Source organism: Dermacentor andersoni, chromosome 1, assembly GCF_023375885.2.
Source record: "Dermacentor andersoni chromosome 1, qqDerAnde1_hic_scaffold, whole genome shotgun sequence".
In the NCBI taxonomy this organism is placed as follows: Eukaryota; Metazoa; Arthropoda; class Arachnida; order Ixodida; family Ixodidae; genus Dermacentor; species Dermacentor andersoni.
The window spans coordinates 115,557,304-115,576,477 of NC_092814.1; the positions used below are offsets into that span (position 1 = coordinate 115,557,304).

The following is a 19,174-nucleotide window of genomic DNA, read 5'->3' on the forward strand; positions in this document are numbered from 1 at the left end:
AGTCCGCTACTCAGTTAAGGTGTTCTTCTTTCAGCACCATACCAATACCTTGCCAGTTAAACCATGGTTGCAAGAGAGAGGACTGTTCGTACCGTGGTCAGTTATTTGTCTCATTTGTTCAAAGCCTGATACAATCGAACACATTTTCTTAGACTGCACGGATGCAATATTCCACTGCGATGTCTTGCAGAGAACGCTGAAAAAGGAGCTCCTTATATCACCCTACGGTATCCGCTTTCTCCCAGTTGAAAAAGAAAACGACGTGCCCTATGACATGATCAGGACGCTGAGCCTACACAGCATATGGAAAACACGAATGGCCGTACGAAATGCTGATGTGGACGCCAAACCAGCCACACAATATTTTGTTGAAAGTGTTTCACAAATAAGAGAAGTGTATAAATCTCAGGCTGAACCACCAGACTGGTTACCTGTACTGGATACACTGGTGACCTTAAAGCGTTTTTGACACGTGCATTTCGAGAAGTATATGTAATGGCTATGTAACACTTTGTTTTGTTCTTACCTTAGTATGGTCAATGTCCTGTATCTGTGATTATCCGGCAATAAAGAAAAAAAAGTGGTAGCGTGGCCGAGTGGTCTAAGGTGCTGGTTTAAGGCACCAGTCTCTTCGGAGGCGTGGGTTCGAATCCCACCGCTGCCAGATTGTTTTGCTTCTTCCCGCCCGCGCGTCTGCGAAAGGCGCACGCGATCGTCATACTGCAGTATAACCGTGGTAGCGTGGCCGAGCGATTCTGCTTCCGGCAGCCGAGCTGTACGGACGTGTGAATCATGGGCTACGAACGAGCGGCTTTTGCGGCCACTGGCAGCGGTAACAGGCTTATCGGCGATAACGAGGAAGCGAGCTACCAGTTTATTTTGCCACCACTGCCCAAGGGACCTGTCGTGAAAAACACCGTGTTTTTGCATGGCGACGTGCGAGCAAGGCCCTATAGGGTCGAAGACTTCCGAGATGCACTCGTCCCGACTGGATTGCTGCAGGAGGAGGTCATGGCCCTTGGAGCCTACCAGACAACTCACGTATGGGCAGTCACCTTCTCGAGTGACGAGACAACGAAAACGATGCTGGCGTTGAAAGAGCTCAGCGTGAAGGGGCGTCGCTGCGTAATCGTCGACCCTCAAGACCAACAGGTACGCCTCCGCCTTCATTGGCGGCTGTATTGGGTGGCGGACGAAGATATAAAGGCAGCGCTAGCAGCCTTTGGCAAGGTCGTGGAAGTGACGACAGAACGATGGCGTGTCAGAGGCGTAGGCGACAAGGACTCAACGTCGCGGACCGTTTTGTTGAAGGTGAAGAGCGGGATGAAAGTCGATGACCTGCCGCACCAAATCCGAATTGCCGGTGAACTGGCCCTTGTCATAGCGCCTGGACGGCCGATGCAGTGCCTACGTTGCAAGGGTGTCGGACACGTCCGTCGCGAGTGCAAGGTGCCGCGTTGCGCTCGATGTCGCAGCTTTGGACACTCCGAAGATCAGTGCGTGCGCACGTACGCTGCAGCTGTGGGGCCACCAGCGAACGAGGTCTTCGCGCAGATGACGATGGATGCTGCTGAAGCCGAGGACGCTGCCAAGGGGGCTGGTGATAAGGAGAGCGCCAGCAATGCAGAGGCGACATCGAAGGCAGCGAAAGATACGGAAGATGTATTTGTTACCCTCGAAAAGAAAGATGGGACGACAACGGGTCCTGCAGAAGAGCGGGCGAAAAGCAAGGAAAACTGCCTTGTAGTTGATGAAGCCGCATGCGAGACAGAAGGTGGGGATCCGCCCCCAACCAGCGACCCTATGGATACGAGCGGCAACGCTACCTTTAAGAGGCCGCTAGAAGCTACCGACGGGAAAACAGCTGCAAAGAACCATGCCGACGGGCCACCTGCAAAGACAACTTTGACGAGAAGGAGCAGCTTCAAGCCCTCTCCAAACATTCATCGTGATAGGAAGGCCGGCAACAAGCCACAGCCGTCCGCGGACCACACTAGACCACCGGACGGTGCCGGAGGCGTCTAGCCGCTGGCTAGACGTTGTGGTGAGCACCGTGCTCCGGGCCTCTCTCACTTTCCCGTATTATCAATGGCAACCAACCCAACGCTTAGCTTAGGCACGCTAAACGTGAGAGGTCTGGCCGCCAAGCGTAAACAAAGCCAAGTGTACCGGATGATGGTGGACCAAGACCTCGACGTTCTGGCCGTGGAAGAGACAAAGGTTGAAGGGGAGGAGGAGACCCGGGGCATGGTGCTAAGGTTTATGTCTTTGTATTACGCGGTAGTGAGCCATGCTAAACGTGCGTCAACGGGTGTTATTTTATTCATTAGGAGACTTCCCGGCTTATCTATCGAAAATTATTTTTCATGCCCTTCAGGCAGATTAGTGTACGTTGACTTTACTGTTGGTAATGAGTCGTGGCGTGTTCTGTGTGTATATGTACCCAATGTTTGTGAAGAGCGCACTCTGTATTTTTCATCCTTAAGGACGCACATTTGCATGAACAGAAAAGTGATAATTCTGGGGGATTTTAATTCTGTACTCCGAGATCAAGACAGAACAGGCCGAAGAACAAATGACAAAAGCTGCCATGTCCTTACTGAATTATTAGCCGAGTTCGACCTAGACGACGTGGCTGACTGTCTGGTTGGAACAGGCGACGCTCATTACACACACTTCCAGGGCAATAGTCACGCTCGTCTAGACAGAATGTACGTGTCACTAGACGTAATACCCCTGTGTAACAGCTATGGTGTCACGCCTCTTTCATTCACTGGTCACTGTTTGGTCAAGACGTATGTTGGACGCAAAGCAGAACACCACACTTTCACGTGGGAGATGAGGAAAATGAATTCCAAATTGTTAACTGACAAGCTTTTTCTAAGCAAAGTACAGGAATATTTGAAAGAAGTGGGAAATAACAACGTGGTGCGAGTCACCGAAAGGTGGGAAAATTTTAAACAACGAATTAAACTTGCCGTCATCGGTCGCTCTTGCAAAATAAGGTACGAAGAAAGAGTTAAAGAGAAAGAACTAAGGGTCGTGTTGGAAAAGTTAACGGCCTTAGAGTGCAGCCAACCAGGCGCATACAAAGACGTACGTAGCATCAAATCGAAATTGGAGCTATGCGATGAAGAGCGATATCGGGGAGCAATTATACGCGCAAGGGCAGAGGCATTGACAGCAGATGAGGCTCCAACTAAACGCGCGCTCGGTCTTGAAAAGAGGCATGCACGGCGTAACCACGTAGATGTACTTAAAGTAGATAATCACGAAATAACCGACATTGAGGACATAGCACATCTGTTTTTCCAGCACTTTCAACAGCTTTTTGCATCGAGTCCTGTTGACGTAGATGCCTTCAGAGCCACGTTTTTGGGACGCATTCCGCAACTCGGCGACGACACGAAGAACAGACTAGAGGCACCGATATCAGCACGTGAAGTGGAAAAGGCAATTGATAACTTAAAAACTGAAAAATCGCCGGGTCTGGATGGCCTTTGCGCCACCTTTTATAAACAGTTTAAATCAGACTTCTCGCCTCTTCTCGCGGACGTCTTTAACGAAGCGTATGAAGTAAACTCATTGTCATATTCTTTCGCGGAAGCGCACACTGTACTCATCCCTAAGACCGACGAGCCTACGAAACTAAAACATGTAACGTCGTACAGACCAATATCACTTACCAACAATGATTACAAAGTATTCACGAAGATGATCGCTGGCAGGTTACAATCAGTAATGGAAACCATAGTAGGTAGTCACCAAACATGCGGCATCAAGGGACGTACCATTAGCACAAACATACACATAATGAGATCAATTCTAGAATGTTGTGACGCCTTTTTTTTTCAACCTCCGATAGGCTATAAATAAAAGACAAGTTCATCTAAAACAATAATTTTATTACCAAAAGATTAGTACAGTTACGGTTACTTTTCGACATAATCACCGAAGAGATTGAGGCATTTGTCATATCTGAGGACAAGCTTTGCAATACCCTCTTCAAAAAAAGTTGCCGCCAATGAATTCAAGTAGTCCTCGACGTTGGTTTGAAGGTCGCCATTGGTTTGAAAGCGCTTACCACCAAGCCACGTCTTCAGTCCAGGAAAAAGATGAACGTCGCAGGGTGCTAAGTCTGGACTGTATGGCGGATGATCGAAAATGTCCCATCCAAATTGTTAGAGAAGCCGTTGAGTTGCTCCAGCAGTGTGTGGACGGGCATTGTCATGGATCAGAAGAACTCCAGTGGTCAGCTTTCCTCTTCGTTTGTTCTGAATGGCTCTACGCAAACGTCGTAAAGTTTCACAATAAACAGCTGCAGTGATTGTGGTTCCGGGCTCCATAAACTCCACAAGCAACACACCTTGTTGATCCCAAAACACAGTAGCCATGGTCTTTCTTTTGTTTAAGGGTTTTTTTGAATTTCTTTGGTTTGTTTGGTGAATTTGAATGCATCCATTGTTGCGATTGTCGTTTTGTTTCCGGCGTGTCGTATTGAATCCAGGTTTCATCCCCAGTCACGATTGATTCCAAAAGGTTGTCTCCTTCATCCTGATAACGCTCAAGGAACTCCAAAGCTGACGCCATTCTTCGAGTTTTGTGGCCGTCCGTCAACATTTTTGGGACCCAACGTGCACAAAGTTTTTTGTAGCGTAACCGTTCAGTAACAATAGAGTACAAAACAGACCTTGAAACTTCTGGAAATTCCGCAGATAAAGCAGTAATGGTGAATCTGCGGTTTTCTTTAACCATTCTGTCAACTCGTTGAACCAGGTCATCTGAAACGACAGATTTGCGTCCTTGGCCCCCTTCATCATGCACATCATTTCGTCCATCTTTAAAATTTCGACACCATTCACGCACAACACCATCACTCATGCAGTTTTCCCCATACACTCGACTCATTCTCCGATGGATTTCTGCAGCACCATGGCCTTCAGCCTGTAGAAAACGAATAACACTTCGCAATTCACACTTGGCGGGAGCAACAATAATGGCAGCCATGTTTATGTGGCTGTAGCACAATGCCGACTGACGCCTGAATGTCAACAATGGCGGAGTGTGTAGTGCGAGAGCTGCGCAGTTACCTACAGCGCATGTCCGCTTTCTGCTGCCCGCGTAGCGCCTGCACGGAGCGATCGGAGATTGAAAAAAAAAACGGCCCTCGTACTTGGAGCCTTTTTGTTTACGTTTGTTTGCAACACCATGTATTCGAGGCTACACGTCTTTCAGCAGTGAAATTAAGGTCTTAGCGTACGCGGACGACATAGCCGTGTTTTGCACTGATGCTAGAAGCGTGCAGGAAGTTGTCTGTGTAGCTAAGGCGTTCTGCATAGCAACTGGTAGCGCGATCAGTTGGCCGAAATGCCTTGGATTTTGGCATGGCAACTGGCAGAGCACACCCGAAGTGTACTGTAATATGAATTGGACCATCTCCCCAGGAAAGTACCTCGGTGTCCCGCTAAATAACTACCGCAATGCTGATGAATATTGGTCTGAGGAAAATAAATGCGTCAAAAGTGCTACCGATAAATGGGGTGGCCAAATACTTTTCAATGTTCGCAAGAGCTTCCGTTTGTAATATGTTTTTAATTGCAAAAGTGTTCTACGTGTTGCAAGTGATGGCCATGGCAAGAACTTCGGTTCAAAAAATGCACCGAGTGTTTGCGACCTTTATTTGGGAATCGCAATGGGAACGCACAAGCCGGTGCAATTTGTTTCACAAGGTGAAAAATGGTGGGCTAGGGCTCTCACACCTATTTTTCAAGCAGCTGGTGAGCAGATTCTTCTTTGTGCGGGATCAAACTGATGTTTTTCTGAGAACTGTGATCCAAGCACGATTGCGGGATTCTTTATCTGACTTTGTCGTATCATCTTTTTCTTTGGAAGCTGGACCGCTCAGTCTCAGTCCTTATTTGGGTGAAGTAGTCACTTCTGTACGCCTGCTCAAGGCAAGGTTTTCATATGAATACTTGTGTGGTGTTACGAAAAAGCGTTTGTACTCTGATATTCTTGATGTATTTTTACCATTACCGGTTTACCGAGCGGCCTACAAGCTAGGTCCTGAGCGCGGTGTGCTAAAGCGTGTTAAAAGAATGCCAGTGAGACCCTCAGTAAAAGTGTTATTTTTTCAAATACATACCGACACTCTCCCTGTAATGCCGTGGTTACAAAGTAAAGGTTTCTTTGTACCTTGGTCAGTAAACTGCTTAATCTGTAATAAGCCGGAAACCATAGAGCATATTTTTCTGGACTGCCACGACGCCGTATTTCTGTGGGACGTCCTACAAAGACCATTTAAAAAAGAATTGCCAATAAGCCCTTTTGGAATCCGGTTTCTTCCACGTGCAGAAACACGGGAAGTGCCGAGTGATATGCTAATGCTGCTTTGCATGCATAGCGTATGGAAGACGAGAATGAATATCAGGCATTGTCATATGCAGGCTCACTCAGCAAGACACTATTTTGTTGAGAGTATTACATACACACGCGACATGTTCAGAGAACATGTCGCGCAGGAACCCCAGGAATGGCTACCTGTACTAGACCAATTGGCTTCTGTGAAGCCATTTTAAGCGCCTTATACTGGCCGAGCTGTGGCTGGTGTTTTTAGAATATCTACATATTCTGTATTTCATCCTTTTTGTTGGTGTTTGTGAAAAGGCAATAAAGAAGAAACAAAAGGTTGCGTGGCCGAGTGGTCTAAGGCGCTGGTTTAAGGCACCAGTCTCTTCGGAGGCGTGGGTTCGAATCCCACCGCTGCCAGATCGTTTTGCTTCTTTACGCACGCGCGTCGGCGAAAGGCGCACGCAATCGTCATAAGCAGTAGAAACGTGGTAGCGTGGCCGAGCGGTCGATTCTACTTTCGGCTACCGTACGGTAGCCGATTGTCTAGCCGGTACGGTAGAATGTCGCAGAATGTCTTGCTCCGTTGGGGTGGTTGAAGTGGCCCAGCAGGGCCATGGAATCAGGTTTACGGATACGACTACGCAGGAATATCAGCTTGTTTTGCTTCATCTGCCATCAGGTATGACGGTTTCTAAGACAGTGTTTTTGCATGGTGACTTAAAAGCAAGACCGTATCGCGTAGAACGTTTTCGCGATGCGCTTGCCCGAGTACAGCTTATGCCAGAAGTGCTGGCCCTTGGGGCCTATCAAATTAATCATGTGTGGGCGATAACCTTCAAGGATGAAGACACGAAGAAAAAAATGCTTTCACTCGAGGCGTTCAGCGTCAAGGAGCACCGGTGCGTCGTTATTGACCCGTGCAAACAGGATGTGCGGATGAAGCTTCACTGGCTCCTGCACACCACGCCCGACAACGAAGTTCGAACAGCTTTGGCACCTTTTGGCAAAGTTATTGAAATTTACAAAGAGAAGTGGCGTGTCTCAGATTGTTACGAGAAGGGCTCTTACACACGTTTGGTGTCCTTGCGCCTGAAGTCCGGCTTGATGGTCGAAGACCTGCCGCACCAGTTGCTCATAGGTGAAGACAACGCACTTGTATTCGTATCTGGTAGAGCGCCGCTCTGCCTCCGGTGCCACGGCACCGGTCACATACGGCGCGAGTGCCGGGTACCGCGCTGCGGTGCCTGCCGCCGCTAGGGCCACGAGGAGAGCCAGTGTGTACACAGCTATGCCAATGTAACCGGAACAGGCGGAAGCAACATTGTGCAAGAGCACCTTATGGACCAGGCCGACGCCGAAGAAGCTTCTGTGGGAAGTGGGCATCAGGCGAGCAGGCAAGAGAACCCGCCTGTAGCGTCTTCTGTAAAGGACGAAGAATTAAGTACAGTGGACGAAAAACGACAACCGGCCCACCCAAGCACACCCGAAAGTACTCCCGAGATGGAAACAAATCTTGGAGGTGGCGCATCGACTTCGCAGAATGACTCGGAGAACGAGGCACTCCCGAAAAGTGAAAAAGAAAGTCAACCTGCAACAGCTGTTACTAAGAGATCTCATGAGAAGGTGGCTAGCGACGAGGATTGCTCCGACCCAACGAGCGCTGTGGGACCACCGCCGCTGAAGTCAACGACCCCTCGTCGGAGCAGCTTCAAGCCCAAGCCGACGGTCCCACCAGACCGGTTGCAAGGGCCGCGAGTGCCTCCGCGCTAGCGGGGGTACTTTCGTGTCTTCTTGTTCAACTGTATGTACGGGGACAATCATGTAGATACTTTGGTTGAGTTGAGTGTCTTCAAGGTTGAAGCCGGGCTCATTACCAGTCTGGACGAATCCGCCTGCTGTGCACACTGAGCAGTGATGTAAGTCTCCCTCTCCTGTCTTTGCGTAGCGTATTAGGTATTGTAAAAAAAATAAGACAATTGACCCAAATCTTCTTGCACTTCGGTTTGCAACGTTGAATGTACGGGGATTGACAGCAAGACGACGGCAAGTGCAAGTTAGTCGCCTAATGCTCGATAATGACATGGATATTTTGGCTATTCAGGAGACAAAAATCGAGAGTCAGGAAGCAACAGACCGGATGGTCGAGACCTTTAAAGCAAGATATAATGTTTGTGTGTGCCATGCTGCTGGCAAGTCCGGAGGATGTGCCCTTTTTTGCGTAATAGTATCGGAATATTAGAGGAAGCAGTCCTCACCAGTGAAAATGGTCGGCTAGTCCTGTGTGATTTTTCTTTTAATGAAGCTGAGTGGCGCCTTTTGTGCATCTACGCCCCGAATAGAGAGAGGGAGCGCAAGGTTTTCTTCGAGTATGTTGAACCGTTTTTGTCTTGTGAAAGGAATGTTGGGCTTCTTGGTGATTTTAATTGTGTATGCTTGCCTGAGGACACAGTGAAAAATGTACCTATTCGAGATGTGAGCGCTGATCTATTGAACACAATTACACAAGAAAAATATATGTTTGATGTGGGGGATGTACTCCGTGGTAATTGTGTGCAGTATACGCATTTCCAAGGTGCGAGTCATGCCAGGTTAGATGGCGCATACATTTCAGCAAGCCTTATGCCATTATGCTTCAAATACATGGTAAAGCATGTAAGCTTCAGCGACCGTAGCCTGGTCATGTTTGAAATAGGCACAAAACGAAAAATTTCACAGTTTAATTGGAATCTTTGGAAGCTTAACGAAAAGTTGCTACATGATGAAACTTTTATGCGGGCAGTGACAGAAAAAAATTGAAGCTGTTAACTCTGATAAGTTTGACAGTGTTGGTGCGTTGTGGGAACAATTTAAAATCGATGTTAAAATTACTGCAATTGATAGAGCGTGCGCACTGCGGCACAAATCTAAACAAGAAGAAAAAGAACTGCGAAATACTCTGGACTATCTTTTAAATGCTGAAACCACAATACCTGGACTGTTCTCAAAAGAGATTAAAGAAGTTATAAGATGGAAGCCATGGAAGCTGAATAATACAGAGGGGCCGTGATAAGAACGCGGGCTGAACGGCTCAGGCTGGGGGAAACCCCAACCAAGCGTGCACTGGGAGACAAAAGATGCTGCGGCGCAAAGAACGAAATCAAAGGAATTTGCTATCGTGATGAAGTCACTACTGACCAAAATGTGATCCAGAAAGCATTTGTTGAAAGATACACGGGTTTGCTGGGGTGTAAGACACCTGTACACGAAGGTTTCTTTACAGAATTTATGCCACTAATGCCGAGGTTGGACGATGATGCGAAAAAGACACTGGAAGCTCCCATTAGTGTTAATGAAATCGAAACAGCAATAAAGGAGTTAAGTGTAGGAAAGTCGCCTGGGCCTGATGGCCTTGGCGCGTCATTCTACAAAGCTTTTAAACAGGAATTGGCTGGAATACTCTACCATGTTAATAATGAAGCGTATGACAGCCATGGAATGCCTCCATCTTTTAAAACAAGCCATATTGTACTAATACCTAAAACAGATGACCCCTCGAAATTACTTTCAGTGGAAGCATATCGGCCTATAAGTCTTGCAAATGTTGATTACAGGATATTCATTAAAGTGTTAGCTAAAAGACTGCAAAGTGTAATAACATTGGTAGTTGGTAAACACCAAACATGTGGCATAAAGGGGAGGACAATTTTTACGAATGTTCATACAGCTCGAAGTGTACTGGAGTGCTGCGATACGGTATGCGGGCACGTGGCGATGGTACAGCTGCACCTTGAGAAAGCCTTTGATAGGGTAGCACACGAGGCGGTCTTTAGATTACTGGAATATACTAACGTTGGCAAGGTAGTCCTAGATGGGGTAAAAATGGCTTGCACTGATTGTACTACCAATCTAATAATTAATAAGACATTAAGTGATCGAATATCAGTTGTAACTGGTGTGAAACAGGGAGATCCGATTTCAGCATTATAATTTGCAATGTTCTTGGAACCTTTTTGTCTTAAAGTGCAAAACAACCAGAATATACGAGGTTTCCGTTTCTTCACACATGAAACCCGTCGTGGTTGCTCAGTGGCTACGGTGTTGGGCTGCTGAGCACGAGGTCGCGGGATCGAATCCCGGCCACGGCGGCCGCATTTCGATGGGGGCGAAAACACCCGTGTACTTTGATCTAGGTGCACGTTAAAGAACCCCAGGTGGTCAAAATTTCTGGAGTCCCCCACTACGGCGTGCCTCATAATCAGAAAGTGGTTTTGGCACGTAAAACCCCATAATTTAATTTTTCACACATGAAATTAAAATCTTGTCTTACGCAGATGACATTGCAATTTTTTGAGGAGACAAAACAGGCATTAAAGAAGCCGTAAAAGGTGCGAAAGAATTTTGTAGCTTTACTGGCAGTGCCATAAACTGGCAGAAGTGTTTAGGTTTCTGGCACGGAGAATGTGAAGATAAGCCAGAATACTATGAAAGCACAAAGTTCACAACTGTGCAATCCAGCTACCTTCGTGTTCCGCTTCAATATTATAAAGATGCAATGAGCCAGTGGGCAGAGCCAACTGAAAAAATGAAAGCACAGACATCAAAGTGGGGCGGACGAAATATACCTATTTTCACCCGTGCGACGGTGTGTAACTTGTTTTTGGTAGCGAAAGTGTTTTATATGTTACAAGTGTTGTGTATGTCAAGGATTTGTGTGCAGAAATTGCACAGAATATTTTCTGTTTTTTTGTGGGCATCTGGTTGGGAAAGGATGAGTCGTGTAAACTTGTTTCATGCGGTGGGGAATGGAGGTGTAGGTTTATCTCATTTGTTCTTGAAACAGGTCGTGTCGAGGTTTGTGTTTTTCCGCGACCAAACTGACGCGTTTTTGCGCACTGTTATGCAAGTGAAATTGTGTGATGCATTGCCTGATTTTATTGTTACGTCACACACGCTTCGTAATGTAGCTGTGAAAGGATTTGTGCGTGAAGTTGTGGATAGTGTCCGTTTTCTCAGAGCGCATTTTTCAGTAGATCATCTGATCATCTTTCAGATGTTTCCAGAAAGAAGCTTTACAAGGACCTTATTTATGTCATGTGCCCTACACCGATTTATCGTTCAGCATATCATTTAGGACAAGAGCGGAATGGGCTGAAACGTGTAAAAGGTTTCCCTGTAAAGGCTTCTACCAAAACTTTCTTCTTTATGTTACACTGCGGCACACTCCATGTCAAACCTTGGCTCCAAGAAAAAGGTATCTTTGTGCCTGGGAGCGTCAACTGCATCATTTGTAGAAAGCCAGAGACAATAGAGCACATTTTCTTGAATTGCTGGGATTCCAGATTCTTATGGGACATCCTACAGAGAACTCTCAAAAAAGATTTCCCATTAACACCTTTCGGGATAAGGTGTCTGCCTGTTGAGCAAACAGAGAAAGTGCCGTATTACCTAATAATGTTGTTGTGCATGCACAGTCTCTGGAGGACGCGAATGGTGGTCAGAAATGCAGACCAAGTTGCACGACCACCAAAAGAGTATTTTGTTGAAAATATTGTATATGTACGCGACGTATATAGGTCTTCATGCGAGCCCCCAGAATGGCTATGGATCTTTGACCAACTCACGGCAACGAAATACCTTTAACCAAGCTGTATCTTATATAATACAGCCAGTGTTTTTATCACCTTTTTATTCATTGTGAATGTGGTTTTCCTTTGAATTCAAAATTGTGAATTGAGCCATTCCATGTTTTTTTCGTATTGTATCGCCAATAGGCAATAAGTTAAAAAAAAACATAGCGTGGCCGAGCGGTCTAAGGCGCTGGTTTAAGGCACCAGTCTCTTCGGAGGCGTGGGTTCGAATCTCACCGCTGCCAGATCCTTTTGCTTCTTTACGCACGCGCGTCGGCGAAAGGCGCACGCGATCGTCATGCTGCAGTAGAGTCGTGGTAGCGTGTCCGAGCGGCCTAAGGCGATGGTTTAAGGCACGAGTCTCTTCGGAGGCGTGGGTTCGAATCCCACCACTGCCAGATTGTTTTGCTTCTTTACGCACGCGCGTCGGTGAAAGGCGCATGCGATCGTCATACTGCAGTAGAACCGTGGTATCGTGGTCGAGAGATTCTAATTCCGGCTACCGTACGGTGCGGACGCAGAATGTCTTGCTCCTCAGGGGCGGTTTCAGCGGCCCAGCTGGGTCACGGCATCAGGTTGAACGATACGACATCGCAGGAATAACAGATCATTTTACCGCAGCTGCCTTCAGGTACGACCGTTACGACTACTATTCTTTTGCACGCTGATGTAAAGACAAGGCCATACCGTGTCGAACATTTCCGAGATGCTTTAGACCGTCTGCAGCTCATGCCGGAAGTTGTGGCCCTAGGGGCGTATCACATGAATCACGTCTGGGCTATAACATTCAAAGACGGAAAAGCCAAGCAGAAGATTTTGACAGCCCCAGCCTTCATTGTTAAGGAGCAGTGGTGTGTTGTGATAGACCCTTGCAACCAAGACATCAGGATGAAGCTGTATTGGCTCCTGCACACCACACCCGATGAAGACGTGAGAACTGCCCTGGCGCCCTACGGCACTATTAGCGATATATCGAGGGAGACGTGGCGTGTGGCAGGCTGTAACGACAAGGGTTCCCACACGCGTCTGGTGTCGCTGCGCCTGAAGGCTGGCTACACCGAGGAAGACCTGCCACACCAGCTCCGCGTCGGTGAAGACCATGCACTAGTGCACGTACCAGGGACTAGTGCACGTATCTGCCTCCGGTGCCAAGGCACGGGTCACATACGGCGCGAGTGCCGAGTTCCACACTGCGGGCTCTGCCGTCGTTATGGCCAAGACGAGACCCAGTGTGTGCGTAGCTACACGAACGTAACAGGGTCCGGTAGAAATGACACCGTGAACAAGCACCCCATGGACCCGGTCGAACCCGGTCGATGCGCAGGAAACCACCAGTGTGGGTGGGGAAGTATCAAGCTCTGGCGGCAAGCCATTAACGCAACCCTCCTTTAAAAACGCTGAACGAAAGGACGACAGTGAGGACTGCAATGTCAACGAGCTACAAGAAACAGCAGAAGATGATAAAGTCTCGGATAACACAAGCGTTCCTGCGACCGCCATGGAAACCTATGAGTTAGAACCTAACAAGGAAGACGCCGACAAAGACGGAGGCAAAAGCGGCACTTCAGCTGTCTCAAAGAGGCCGCGTGAACGGAATGAAGACGTCGGCAAGCGAGGCGACGACTGCACTGGTGAGCCACTCCTGAAGACACCAGTCAGCACAAGAAGTTCGCTTAAAGTAAAACCCAAGGTGCCGCCAGACAAAGGGACCACACCGACAGTGCCCCGTGTTAGCGGGGTTGCTGACCGGAATAGCACTTGACGGTTGAACTGGGTTCGGACGAGCAGCGCTGTGTGTCGGTAATGTGTGCCGCCAAAGAACACGCTTCGGCCTCGTTTCACACAGCGAAGACGTCTTGTAGAGCGGCGTGAGACTGTGAGTCTGAGTCCCGGAATCATGAATCTATCGCACTGCGGTCGGCTTGACCCGTCACATTCGATGTCTTCTAAATTACCGTCAGCGCTTCGGATGGGTACGCTAAATGTAAGAGGGTTAACGGCAAGAAAGCGACAAGTACAGTTAAATCGACTGTTAATTAAAAATGATATCGACATCTTAGCGTTACAAGAATAAAAAATTGAGAGCGAGGAGCAGGCTGACCGCATGGCTGATAACTATAAAGCAAATTTTAATGTCTGTGTATGCAATGCCATTGGAAAGTCGGGAGGATGTGTCATTCTTTTAAAACGGTCTATTGGTATTATTGAAGAAAGTGTCACAACTTCTCAAGATGGCAGATTAGCACTTTGCGATATTGCTCTGCATGGTAAAAAATGGCGAATTATTTGTGTATACGCACCTAATACATGTTCTGACACAAAATTTTTTTTTTATTACGCAGCTAATTTCTTAAAGTGTGACAGAATTGTCGTGTTACTTGGTGACTTCAACTACGTTTGCATGCCTGAAGACACGGTTAGTAATAATCCAGTTGGTGACAAAAGTGCACTACAGCTTCGAGCTTTAACAGAGGAGTGTGACCTTGTGGACGTTGGTGATGTTCTTCGCGGAAATCATGCGCAGTTCACACACTTTCAGCTTCAAAGCCACGCTAGATTAGATCGCGTGTACATTTCCCAAAGTATCTTGGCTTTTTGTAGCAACTATATAGTGAAACACTTTAGCTTTAGTGACCATAGTCTTGTAATGTTCCAAGTAGGTAATAAAAAAAAAACAAGTGGGTTTAATTGGGACCTGTGGAAGTTCAATGAAAACCTTTTGAAAGACGAAGCGTTTGTTAAACTGGTGAGCCAAAAGTGCAAAGAAGCTCTGATTAATGATACCACAAGCTTTGCCGCGGTATGGGAGAATTTTAAAACTGAAGTAAAAATGCGCCCAATTGAGAGGTCAAGCATCCTACGGTACAAAGAAAAACAAGAAGAAAACGAGCTACAAGCCACACTTGACTATCTTCTAAATGCACGATACCCGGATTGTTCCGAAAAGAAATTAAAGAAGTGAAAAGACAGATCGAATGCATTGCTGAGGAAAGATATAAAGGCGCCGTGGTAAGGTTATTTGGTTAATAGATTATTTGTCATCAGTAAGCAAAAAACAATTGTATAAGGATTTAGTTGATGTGCTATGCCCTGCACCTTTATATCGTGCAAAGTATACATTAGAACTCGAACGGGATGTACTCAAACGTTTTAAAAAAAATGCCTATTAGAGCGTCAACTAAAACGCTTTCTTGCTGCGCAGTGGCACGCTCCCTGTTAAACCATGGTTAAAAGAAAAAGGTATCTATCTGCCTTGGGGTGTAAATTGTATGATATGTAACAAGCCAGAAACAATTGAACATATTTTCTTAGATTGCTCTGATTCAGTTTGCTTGTGGGACGTCCTACAGAGGACGCTTAAAAAGGATTTTCCGCTAACGCCATTCGGAATTCGGTTCTTGACATTTGCACAAACAGCGGACGTGCCATATGATGTTATGATGTTGGTTACAATGCACAGTATCTGGAAAACAAGAATGGATTTCAGACACGAGCATGTGGATCCCAAGACAGCCAAGATATATTCTGCTGAAAGTATTTCATATGTTAGAGATGTGTTAAATGCTCTTAACGAGCCACCTGAATGGTTGCCCATAATCGAAAAGTTATTGGAGCTTAAACCTTACTAAACTAAGCTACACGGGACGAGCTGAAAGTCCCGTTCTTAGTATGTATCGACATGTGTCCAGTTATGTTGAATTCAGAGATACGAATTCTTGTGTGACGTATAATTGACGAAATCTGGAAATAAAGAAAAAAAATTCGGGGGTATAGCTCAGTGGTAGTGCATTCGACTGCAGATCGAGAGGTCCCCGGTTCAAACTTGGGTGCCCGCCCCCCCCTTCTTAGCATTTATGTGGTTTTGTGCTCGAATTTTTATAGCAATTATCGGTGTGTTGTTATCGCTGGGTACTTGAAAGAGCGCAGGTTAGGGCGTGTTGGTATTCCATAACTGAGGTTTTTTAGCGCACGAAAAGGGACGAAAGACAGTGGCAAGACGCGGACACAGCGCTAGCGTCTTTCGTTCCTCTTCATGCCCTAAAAAACCCCAGTTTTAGCGCTGTGTCCGCGTCTTGCCACTGTCTTTCGTCCCTTTTCGTGCGCTAAAAAACCTCAGCTGGGTACTGTTTCTGGGGGGTATAGCTCAGTGGTAGAGCATTCGACTGCAGATCGAGAGGTCCCCGGTTCAAAGCCGGGTGCCCCCTTTACACCTTTTTTTCTGCTGTTCTCCATTTATTTTATAGCAATTATTGGCGGGCACTTCTCGTTGGGAGCTGTTACTCGGGGGTATAGCTCAGTGGTAGAGCATTCGACTGCAGATCGAGAGGTCCCCGGTTCAAACCCGGGTGCCCCCTTTACAGCTTTTTCTTCTGCTGTTCTCCACTTATTTTATAGCAATTGTTGGCGGGCACTTCTCGTTGGGAGCTCTTACTCGGGCGCAGCTTTCTACAACACATTTAAAGCAGAAATAGCACTAATTATGAAGAAATGTTTAGTGCCGTTCTACAAAAACAACCGAATACCGGCGTCATTCCGAACAGCTCAGATGGTCCTGATACCAAAATCTGACGATCCTGTAGAGCGCTTGCCTGTTGAATCGTACCGCCCCATTAGCCTTGCGAACACTGACTATAAAATTTTTATGAAAATACTGGCGAAAAGGTTACAGAGCGTAATAAAACTTTTAGTTGGGACCCACCAAACGTGTGGGATTAAAGGGCGCACAATAACTACCAATGTACACGTCGCCAGGAGCTTTCTAGAATGCGTTGATGCTTTCGAGGGTAAAGTTGCAATGTTGCAGCTAGACCTGGAGAAGGCATTTGACCGTGTGGCTCATGATATTCTCTTCGAGATTTTAGAATACACGAACATAGGATGAGTGATTAAAGATGGCTTAAAAATGGTGTACACAGACTGCAGCACACGGCTGATTATTAACAAGAGTCTCACGAGAAGTGTCAATGTCTGCTCATCTCTGAAACAGGGGTGCCCAATTTCGTCATTGCTTTTCGCAATATACCTGGAGCCTTTTTGCTTAGCCATTAAAGAGAACGATAGAATAAGAGGTTTCAAATTACAGCAAAGTGAGGTGAAAGTGCTGTCCTACGCAGACGATCTAGCAGTGTTTTGCGATGACTATGACAGTGTCAGCGAAGTGGTAACTCTGGCGAAAACTTATTGTGAAGAAACAGGTAGTGCCATAAACTGGGATAAGTGCATCGGGTTTTGGCATGGCGCGTGGCAAAGCAAACCACGCAGTTTCACAAACATACAGTGGGTGACCATGCCTGTGAAATATCTTGGCGTGCCGCTTGAACATTACAAACACAGTAAGCAGTTCTGGGAACAGGAAACACAGACGGCGAAGGAAAAAGCGCTGGCATGGCAAGGGCGCAATCTCTCAATGTTCGCGTGCTCCACTGTGTGCAACATTTTTCTGGTTGCAAAAATATGGTACATACTACAAGCGCTATTCATGTCGCGAGTGAGTGTACAGAAACTGCATCGAGTGTTCGCTGTGTTCATTTGGAACTCAACTTGGGAACGCTGCAGCAGCTCTAATCTGTTCAGATCAGTTCGCAGCGGTGGTCTTGGACTTTCACACCTATTTGTACGCCAGATTGTATCGCGGTTTATGTTCTTGCGGAACCACAGTGATCCATTTTTGCGCACCATGACACAAGTGCGATTAGGTAATCTGTTACCTGACTTCCTTGTTTCGTGTTCAAATGTTGAATCCCCTCCAGTGAAAGGTTTCCTTCAGGAAGTAGTGTTATCTTTCCGTATGCTTAGTGTTCGATTCTCGCTAGAATATTTAAGTTCCGTCAAAAGAAACAAATTGTACCATCATATGACAGACTCATTAATGCCAGTTCCAATGTATAGGTTAGCATACTATGGAGGTTCAGGCGATGATGCCCTCAAGAGGGTCAAAAGAATGCCTGTGAAGCCATCGGTAAAATCATTCTTCTTCAAACTCCACACAAATACCTTGCCAGTAAAGACTTGGCTGGCCGACAAGGGAATATATGTGCCGTGGACCACCGATTGTATAATGTGTAAAAAACCAGAGACTGTCGATCACGTCTTCATTGATTGTTGGGATCCCTTTTTTTATTGGGACATCTTACAACGAACATTAAAGAAAGCATTACCAATAACCCCACGTGGTATCAGATACTTAGACACAGGCAATAACGATATTCCATATGACCTTATTATGCTGCTGAGCCTCCATAGTATATGGTCCACAAGAATGTCGGTATGTCATGCTGATGTGAATGCCCATTCTGTGCGAGAAAACTTTATTGAAAGTGTCGTCTACATGCGTGAAGTGTACAAAGCCCAGAAAGAACCGCCCGATTGGTTGCCGCTGTTCGATGAGTTGGCTAAATTCAAGCGATTTTAATTTCAGAGAGTCAGCATAAGCTAAGCTGATTCTGTTTTTAACAATGCATTCGCATGGCATTTCTGTAACGAGGAAATAAAGAAAAAAAAAGCGGGGGTATAGCTCAGTGGTAGAGCATTCGACTGCAGATCGAGAGGTCCCCGGTTCAAACCCGGGTGCCCCCTTTACAGCTTTTCTTTCTGTTCTCCACTTATTTTATAGCTATTATTGGCGGGCACTTCTCGTTGGGAGCTCTTACCCGGGGGTATAGCTCAGCTCCACTTCCGGCCACCACAGCGAACGGACGTGCAATCATGGGCTCCCACGGAGCGGCTCAGGCGGGCGCGTCCCGCGGTAACAGGCTCAACGAGAACGACGATAGCGACTATCAGATTGTTTCGCCGCAGCTGCCTGCGGGTCGTGTCGCGTTGAACACCGTGTTTTTACACGGCGACATCCGGGCGAGGCCTTTCAAGGTTGAAGATTTTCGTGACGCCCTGCGCCCTACCGGATTGCTGCCTGAAGTCGTTGCGCTGGGAGCGTACCAGATAAACCATGTCTGGGCGGTCACCATGTGTGGCGCTGATGCAACAAAGCGTCTGCAGGCCGTCAAGGAGCTTCAGGTGAAGGGGCGGCGCTGCCTCATCATCGATCCGCAGGACCGGACGGTGAAGTTGCGGCTGCACTGGCTACTCCACGGTGTCGACGACGAGGATGTGAAGACGGTATTTGCGGCCTTCGGCAAGGTGCTGGAGGTCATCCGGGAGCGCTGGCGCGTTGAAGGCGTCAGTGACAAAGGCTCGACGACGAGGACTGTGCTGTTGAA

The 19,174-nt window shown here is 47.0% G+C and overlaps 5 non-coding genes across 5 annotated transcripts; all 5 read left to right on the forward strand.

Annotated features, from left to right (window-relative positions):
• The first annotated feature begins 582 nt into the window (after nucleotides 1-582).
• On the forward strand, nucleotides 583-664 carry TRNAL-AAG (transfer RNA leucine (anticodon AAG)). Its single transcript has one exon. It is a non-coding gene; the product is annotated as a tRNA-Leu (tRNA).
• A 6,022-nt stretch (nucleotides 665-6,686) lies between these two features.
• On the forward strand, nucleotides 6,687-6,768 carry TRNAL-AAG (transfer RNA leucine (anticodon AAG)). Its single transcript has one exon. It is a non-coding gene; the product is annotated as a tRNA-Leu (tRNA).
• A 9,322-nt stretch (nucleotides 6,769-16,090) lies between these two features.
• On the forward strand, nucleotides 16,091-16,162 carry TRNAC-GCA (transfer RNA cysteine (anticodon GCA)). The gene has a single exon. It is a non-coding gene; the product is annotated as a tRNA-Cys (tRNA).
• Nucleotides 16,163-16,240: 78 nt separating this feature from the next.
• On the forward strand, nucleotides 16,241-16,312 carry TRNAC-GCA (transfer RNA cysteine (anticodon GCA)). The gene has a single exon. It is a non-coding gene; the product is annotated as a tRNA-Cys (tRNA).
• Nucleotides 16,313-18,461: 2,149 nt separating this feature from the next.
• Nucleotides 18,462-18,533, forward strand: TRNAC-GCA (transfer RNA cysteine (anticodon GCA)). Its single transcript has one exon. It is a non-coding gene; the product is annotated as a tRNA-Cys (tRNA).
• Nucleotides 18,534-19,174: the final 641 nt, after the last annotated feature.